This window comes from Bubalus bubalis, chromosome 2, assembly GCF_019923935.1.
Source record: "Bubalus bubalis isolate 160015118507 breed Murrah chromosome 2, NDDB_SH_1, whole genome shotgun sequence".
Taxonomy (NCBI): Eukaryota; Metazoa; Chordata; class Mammalia; order Artiodactyla; family Bovidae; genus Bubalus; species Bubalus bubalis.
The window spans coordinates 57,154,900-57,164,453 of NC_059158.1; positions in this window are offsets into that span (position 1 = coordinate 57,154,900).

The window sequence follows — 9,554 nt, forward strand, 5'->3', positions numbered from 1 at the left end:
GAGGGGCACAATTGTGTTATAACCTGCTCTAAGGCCCACACTTGCCCGGCTTTAAGACCAAAGAAAGAGCTCGGAGTCAGCGACAGTGGTATCAGTGGTTTAATGGATGACAGAGTCAGAGCGAGGTCCTTGAGCGACACCCCCACTGGATATGGCTAACAGCAGGCAGGACAGGACAGCCAGTTATAGGGTGAAATGGACATCAGTTTGACTTATTAGTTACCAGGGAAACCAGCAGAGGGACACGCCCCTCATTGCCTCTTTGATAAGAGCAATCACTAGCCAGGGCCTGTGGCAAATATGTAGGAAGGTCAGTCCTATGAGTAGGATGTAGGTGAAGGAGGCCCTGCTCCAGCAGGGGATGTATAGAGAACAAGAAAACAGTTGTCTTGAGTAATCTGACCACAAGGGCACAAAATATGTCACTCTCTGGAAAACCATGGCAGTCCAGTGAATAAATCTCTGTCTTGGGCCCTGGCACTTAAAGTCCAGTTACTGGTCATAAACACAGGGACCTCTGCCCCATGACCAGAGTCAATAGCATCCCAATGACTAATATGATTGCCCTGGGGAGTTGAAGTAGTGGAAGGAACAGCAAAACCTGATTACGTGGCAACTCAATAAACCAGCTAAATGATGCTGATGATGGTGATTGTGATAATGATGATAATACTTTGTCCAGCTCTTGGAAAAGGTTAAGGGTGAAAGGCCCATTGTTGAAAGCTTTATTTCTAAAGAAAAAAAAAAAGAAGAAGAAGAAGCATTAGGATAGATTTCTTACCACTGACTGGAATGCTCTGTGTACACCAAGGTTAGTTTCTTTTCCTCCTGGTTCCACAGCTGGAATTCTCTTTTCAGCCTCACTCATGATTAGGATCAACCACGAAATGAGGGTAAGTAATATGTTTCACTTCCCTGCCTGCCCCATTTAAACCTCCTGCACTAGCCTGCACAGTCTCTCTTCTCCTCTCTGTTGGTGGCATGCGGAGCTTCCAAGAGTGGATTCTGAGGCCCTAGAGGGTGGTGGAACCACAATATGGAAAAACCTTGGGTTTCTGAATGACTCTGGGATGCAGAATTCCACCACTGACCCCAGTACCCATTTACAAGGACAAGAAATAATTTTTTTATTTCAAGTCGCTGAAATTTGTTGTTGTTATAACAGTTAATCTACCATCTTTAAAACATGATCCTTCTGCCATCCAAATCTGCCTTTGTCTTTCAAACACCAGCACAAGCACTCCTCCCAGGAACCTGGCCCTGACTGCCACTTTAGCCTTGCCCCCCTTTTAATTTCTAAGGCACTCATTACACACATCACATAACTTACCTGTTAGCATGTATTTTTTTTCAGAGTAGGACTTCCTGATGGATGGTAAGTTTCTCAAGGCAAGAATCATATGTTACAGTTTTTTGTATCTTCACAATTCCTAATAATAACAATAACAATTCTTAATAATAATTAATATATATATTATGTCCCAGGAATCAGTATTTATATATAAACACATTTCATAACAACACTATGAGATGAATATTACTATTATCCCCAGCTTATAGATGATGTTTAAGCACAGAGAGGTTAAGCAGTCTGTCCAAGTTCGTCATAAGTTAGAAGGTGACAGAGCTAGGATTCACACCTAGAAACCTGAGTACTGAGTGAGTGTCCAATAATTATACCATCTTAACCATAATTGTTAAAGGACTGTTAGCTTGTATGTCCAGTTAAATTGCACCCTGGTTGAACAGGGAACATTGGTATTGATCTCACTTGTTCTTATATCTGAAGCTGGCCAGGTGCAGAGAAACTGTCACCCCCCACCACTGCAGGCCAGCCGGAAGCCAGCTGTGTGGGCAGGGCAGGATTTGCTCTTATGCTGTCTGTATTTACCACCCAGAGCCCTGGAAAAGGTGTCAAATAATTCAGGAAAACTGACTGCTGCTTTAAACTAGTTTTGGAAAAAAACAACTAACCTTTTTTCCTGCATAGTCCCGAAAGCAGAGATTATAACTTTTACCAACTTCTCCTAAATCTTTTTTTTTAGTATAATTAACTTTCCAGCTTTGTATCTCCTGTTAAACCCTGACTATTAGAGCCAAATGGAGGTCTAGGGTCTCGAGGCAGCCCATTATGGAATTGCATTTGAGATAGGACCTTTAAAGAAGTAATAATTAAGGTTGTGTGTGTGTGCGCACACACACTCAGTTGTGTCCAACCTTTTTCAGCCCCGTGGACTGTAACTGCCAGATTCCTCTGCCCATGGAATTTTCCAGGCAAGAATACTAGTAATTAAGGTTAAACAAGGTCATTAGGGTAGAGCCTTACTCGGTCCAATCTGACTGATGTCCTTAGGAGACTGAGACATAGAGATGAGGAGGGACAAGGCAGTGACAGAGGGGAAAGGCAGCTGCCTACAAGCCAGGGAGAGAATCCTTCGGAGAGACCAGCCCTGCTGGCACATTGATCTTGAACTTCCCACTTCCAAAACTGATAGAATAAACCCCTGTTGTTTAAACTGCCCAATCTGTGGTATTTGTGCAGCATCCCTATCAGACTAATATACCAAGTGATCAAGTGATCATGATTTTCCTGTGATACATCATATTCACAGGCTGTGATGAGAACAGTATTTCATCTCTGTGGTATTCTTCCCCCAAACCCACAATCCCAGTCTAATCATGAGAAAAACATCAGACAAACCAAACTGAAGGATATTCTACAAAACATTTTTCCAGGATGCCTCAAAACTGTCAAGATCATGAAAAACAAGAGAAGTTTGAGAAGCTGTCATAGACCAGTGGAGACTAAGGTGACCATACAATATATATCCTGGTTGGGGTCCTAGGACAAAGAGAGGACACTAGCAGAAAAACTGTTGAAATCTAAATAAAGTCTTCTTGTGTTGTTTAGTCGCTAAGTCATGTCCAACTCTTTTGCAACCCCGTGGACTGTAGCCTGCTAGGCTCCTCTGTCCATGAAATTTCTCACTAGAGTTTAGTTAAGAATATGTATCAGTGTTGGTTTCTGGCTTTTGAGAAAAGTAATGACAAATGGTAATGTAGGTTGTTAATATTAGGGAAAACTGGATGAGGGATATATGGAAATTAAACTTCTTTGCAAATTTTCTGTAAATCTAAAATTATTCCAAAATCTAAAATGTATTAAAAGACAAAGAGTCCATTTGAGTTTCTGCTTTCAGTTCTTTGGTATCCATACCTAGGAGTAGATTTGTTGGGTCATATGGTAATCCTAGGAGAAGGCAATGGCACCTCATTCCAGTACTCTTGCCTGGAAAATCCCATGGATGGAGGAGCCTGGTGGGCTGCAGTCCATGGGGTCGCTAAGAGTCGGACACGACTGAGCGACTTCACTTTCACTTTTCACTTTCATGCATTGGAGAAGGAAATGGCAACCCACTCCAGTGTTCTTGCCTGGAGAATCCCAGGAATGGGGGAGCCTGGTGGGCTGCTGTCTCTGGGGTCACACAGAGTCGGACACGACTGAAGCAACTTAGCAGCAGCAGCAGCAGCAGGGTAATCCTATGTTTAACTTTTCGAGGAATGGCCAGGCTTTTCCACAGTGGATGCACTAGTCCCACCAGCAACTGTTTCAAGATTTCAATTTCACTGTATCCTCACCAACACATGTTAGTTTCTGTTCTTTTGATTACAGCTATCTTAGTTGGTGTGACATGGTGCCCCACTGTGGTTTTGATTTCATTTTTCTACTGACCAGTGATGCTGAGCATCTTTTCATGTGCTTATGGGCTACTTGTATATCTTTGGAGTAATGTCTATTCAAGTCCTTTGCCTGTTTTTAAATGGGGCTGTTTGTCCTCTTGTTACTGAACTGTGGGAGTTCTTCATATATCCTAAATATTAAGCAATTATCAGCTACATGATTTGTAAAAATGTTCTCTTCCATGGATTATCTTTTCACTCTCTTGGTAGTGCTCCTTTACAGATTTTTTTCATTTTATGAAGTTCACTTTATTACTGTTGTTACCTATGCCTTTGGTGTCATATTTAAGAAACTATCACTAAATCTAAGGTCACGTAGATTTGCTTGTATGTTTACTTCTAAAAGTTTTATAGCTTTAGCTGTTACATCCAGATCTGTGATCCATTTTGAATTAATTCTTGTATATGGTGTTAAGATAAGGGTCTAGTTTTTTTGATATGTTGATGTCCAGTTTTCTGTCACCATTTGTTGAAGGGACTGTTCTTTCTCCACTGAATGGTCTTGGCATCCTAGTCAAAATCAATTGACTGCAGACGTGAGGATTTATTTCTGGATTCTCAATTCTATTCGACTGGTCTATATGTCTGTCCTTATGCCAATACCACACTGCTTTGATTAATGAAGGTTTTTAGTAAAATTTGAAATCAGAAAGTGAAAGTCTCCCAGCTTTGTTCTTATTCAAAGTTGTTTTGACTCTTCAGGATTTCCTTGTGATTGCATATGAATTTTAGGACAGGTTTTTCCATTTCTGAAAAAAAAAATACTGTTGGGGTTATGATAGGGATTGCATTGAATCTGAAGATCATTTTGGGGTAGTATTACCACTATAAGTCTTCCAATCCATGTACATGAGATATCTTTTTATTTGTATATTCTTTGTTTTTAGAAATGTTTTGTATTTTCAGTGCACAAGTCTTTCACTTCTTTGGCTAACTTTATTCCTAAGTATTTAATTCTTTTTGATGCTCTGATAAATAGAATTGCTTTCTTAATTTCTTTTCAGATTGTTCATTACTAGTGTATAGAAAAAAACTAATCTTTGTGTGCTCATTTTGTATGGCAATTTTGGTCTGCATAGAAGTATTATTCACCGTAGCCAAAAGGTGGGAAATATGCAAGTATTCATCAACAGAAGAATGGATAAACAAAGTATATCTGTGCTTTGTATATATGGATAAATATGGATATCCACATATATGTACAATTGAATATTATTTAACTCTTAAAAATGAAGTTCGGACACATTCTACAACATGGGTGAACCCTGAAAATATGCTAAGTGAAATAAACCAGTTACAAAAGGGCAGACATTGTATGCAATATAAAGAATAGGCAAATTCATTGAGAAAACAGATTCGAAGTTATCAGGGGCTGTGAGTAAGGCAAAATGAGGAGTTACTGCTTAATGGGTGCAGAGTTTCTGTTTGGGATGATGAAAATTTTTTGAAACAGTGGTGACCGCTAGGTAACATTATACATATATTTCCAAAAGGATACATATGCATTTCCATTCCACTTATCCATACTGTCCAAGTGTCCCACAATAAATTTGCCTATTTTTTAACCTTTCTTTCAAAAAAAAAAAAAAAACATTATACATATAATGAATCGTACACTTAAAATGGCAACTTTTATTATGTTATATATATTTTACCAATATTACAAAAATTTAAAAAAAGACTGCGAAGTTCACTTGGTCCAACCATGATTTCACAGCTGACCCCCTGTGACATACTGACGGTCTCGGCTCCCACGCTTCCGAGGAGGTGGTGCTCACCACAAACCAAAACCAAAGCCAACAAAAACAAAACAAATAAAGAGTCATTTTGTAACTTAAAAAAAAAAATTCTTTTAAGTTGATTAAGTCTTTATTTATTTATTTTGATGGCATGGCATGTGGAATTTCCCGACCAGAACTCCAATCCACGGTTTCTATGTTGGGAGAGCACAGTCTTAACCATTGGACCATCAGGGACGTCCTTCCTTTTGTAACTTGAATAATTATTCAGCCACATACATATCTGTGTGTTGAAGAGGCTGTGCTCAGGACAGGGCACACATCTATACAAAGATGGTTTCTATACAAAGCAAGACCAGAATCCGTGAAGATATCTCTGCCTGATCCCCAAGCATAGCAAATTGGTCTGGTTAGCTTCCACATCATGATCAACTGGAGACTGGCACTTCTGGTTTTCAGGTTATGAGTAGTCAGCCCATTAGTGGGGTGTGAAGTTAATTTGATATGCTGACCTAAAACAATCAGTTATTTTACCAGCAAAATAGGTTTATTCAGGAACAGCAAAGAATTGCAGTTCACGACATGCAATCTATGGTGAACTGCAGGTATATCCAGAGAACAAAAGAGAGGACCATTTTCTTTATAGAGGAGAGGGCATTGGGAGAGGCTGTTAAACAGAGTCCACTGAATGAAACTTCTAATTTGAAGTGTAGCGGCTTTTCATTGGCTAAGTTGTGACGGCTTCTCATTGGCTGATGATTGCCAGCCCAGGAAAAATTCTTCCTAGCTCCTTCTGGGTAGTAGAGCAGTAATTCTTCCTGTTGGCGATGTAAAGTTACTTCTCTCTGTTGGGTCTGTAACTGATGTGAAGCGGTAGAGCATTAGAGCTTCCCTTTCTGGCCTACTGACTCCACTGAGGCTTCTGCTTATCCATTTCACAGGTATAATATGACAAAATCAGAGCTGAGTAGAAGTTATAATGTGGAACAAGAGTAAGTGTTTCATGCTATTAACAACTTTAGAAGCTTACTTGCACCATTTTCCCTTGTCCTCCCTTTCCCCAACAGAAAACCAATGTTTTGTTTCTTATACAATCTCAGATTAAAAAAACATAGTTAAAAGCAACAACAAATATATGTACTCTTCCCCTTTTCACAAGCGATAGCATATTCTGTTCTGCACTTTCTTTTTTTTCACAGTTTAGAAATCTTTTTATGTATCAATACATAAGAGAGTTTCTTTGCTTTTCACTATAGCTATATAACATTCCATTGTACAGATGTATCATAATATGTGATCATTCCTGATTAGATATTTAGGTTATTTCCAGCATTTTTCAATTAGTGCTGCAATAAGTTAATTTTGTAGATAGATCATTTGTACATAGCCAAGTGTAATTGTAGGATACATTTTCTGAAGTTCAATTACTAAGCTAAAGAGTATATGCATTTGTAATTTTTATAAATATTGCCAGCTTACTTTCTGGCAAGTAGTAAGAAAGTAAAGTCTGCTGTAATATACTCCCACCAGTACCCTGGGAGAGGGCCTCTTCCTCCATGGCCTCACCAGTAGAATGCTTTCAGATTTTTGCAATCTGGGGAAGTGAAAAATAATATCTCAATGTAATTTTAATTCGCTTTGATCTTGTTTTAGGATATCTTTTATGAATTTTAGAGCCCTTAGTATTTTCTATTTTGTGAATTGTCATATCTTTTGTCCATTTTCTTACCGGTTTATTGGTCTTTTTCTATTGAGTTATTGATTTCTAGGGTCTCTGTATTCATTAAGGAGATTAACCTTTTGTTCTATAAATTTTTTTAAGAATTTTTTTTAATGTGGACCATTTTTTCCTTAATTTTATTTTTTTTATTGAAATATAGCTGATTTACAATGTTGTACCAATCTCTGCTGTAGAGCAAAGTGACTCAATTATACACATATAGACATTCTTTTTTTAATATTTTTTTCCATTATGATTTATCACAAGATCCTGAATATAGTTTCCGGTGCTACACTGTAGGGCCTTATTTATCCCAAGACATTTAAATGCAACAGCCTGAGGCCTGACTTTTCCCCGGTCCTGGCTCAGCACAAGTGGAAATGTTAAACATCATCCTTAGTAATAGACCTGTTGATGTTTACAACTGAGTGAATTGTACTGTACTGTTCTGTTAGTAATAGAGCAGAACAGTACTGAAGACCTGAGCCAGGAAATTCCCTTTTATCAAATGACACAAAGTCCACCCTCTGGTTTAAAAGTTCCAGGTAACAAAATGGAAAATAAATTCATATTTAAAATGTAGCCCACCAGGCTCCTCTGTCCATGGGATTTCCCAGGTAAGAATGTTGGAGTGGGTTGCCATTTTCTTCTCCAGGGTCATGTGGACCATTTTTAAAGTCTTTATTGAATTTGTTACAATATTGCTTTTGTTTCATGTTTTGGTTTTTTGGCCAGGAGGCATGTGGGATCTTAGCTGCATGACCAGGGATGGAACTTTACCTAGAAGGTAAAGTCTTAATCATTTCTCTTAACCACATAGAGAAGGTTCTATGATAGTTGAATAAAATTTTTTTTAAATTCCTAGTCATTTATCTTTTGGCTTTGGTAATGGTGTGTTGTTTCTGCCATACATATGTTTTTACAGTTGTTTTACTATTATGTTTAATTTTTTGTGTGTAGTCAAAATTTTCAGACTTTTATGACTTTTGGCTTTTCAATCTTTGTCTGAAAGTTTTTTTCCCTCTTTTTATTAGGGAATTCTTAGGTGGGGTTTTGGTTGTTCACACAAAGGTTTGCCATTTATAGTATTCTATGACTATTTTGTTAATTTCATATATTCTGGCCATCCTTCCATGTGAGAGCTAAAGATTCAATTAAATTGTATTAGTGGCGGTGTGGTGTGCCATGGTATTGATGTTTAATGATTCATTATCCTCTACTCATGGGCTTTCAAGTGGGTCCAACTTTTCAGTATTCTGAACGATGTGGCAGGACAAATCTCGCATGTGTCTTAGTGAGTGGTGAGTCTGGGATGTGCGAACGCTGCACAGAGCTGGAAAGCAGGCTTAGAACACACTTGTTTCTTTTGTTTCTTCACCTGCAGGGACCCCTAGCGGCTCAAGCACAAGAAGGCAGGTCAGACTTGGAGATGGCTTCTCTCACAGAGAATAATAAGATAATAATGAAACAGAGAATAATGAAAATAGTGGTCACTCACCTAGAGCCAGACATTCCGGAGTGTGAAGTCAGGTGGGCCTGAGGAAGCATTACTACAAACAAAGCTAGCGGAGGTGATGGAATTCCAGCTGAGCTATTTCAAATCCTAAAAGATGATGCTGTTAAAATATAGTATGGCAGCAAATTTGGAAAACTCAGCAGGGGCCACAGGACTGGAAAAGGTCAGTTTTCATTCCAATCTCAAAGAAAGGCAATGCCAAAGAATGCTCGAACTACCGCACAATTGTGCTCATTCCACATCCTAGCAAAGTAATGTCATTTAAAATCCTTTCAGCTAGGCTTCAGCAGAATGTGAACTAAGAATTTCCAGATGTAGAATCTGGATTTAGAAAAGGTAGAAGAATCAGTGACCAAATTACCTACATTCGTTAGATAATAGAGAAAGTAAGGAAATTCCAAAAAAGATCTGCTTCACTGACTATGCTTAAGCCTTTGACTGTGTGGATCACAACAAACTGGAAAATTCTTAAAGAGATGGACATATCTAACCACCTTATCTTATTCCTGAGAAATCTGTATGCAGGTCAAGAAGCAATAGTTAGAACCGGACATGGAACAATGGACTGGTTCAAAACGGAGTACGTCAAGGCTGTATATTGTCACCTGGTTCATTTAACTTCTACATAGAATATGCCGTTAAAATACCAAGTTGGATGAATCACAGCTGGATTCAAGATTGCCAGGAGAAATATCAGCAACCTCAGATATGCAGATGATACCACTCTAATGGCAGAAAGTGAAGAGAAGCTAGAGCCTCTTGATGAGGGTAAAAGAGGAGAATGAAAAAGCTGCCTTAAAAACTCAATACTCAAAAAACTAAGATCATGGCATCCAGT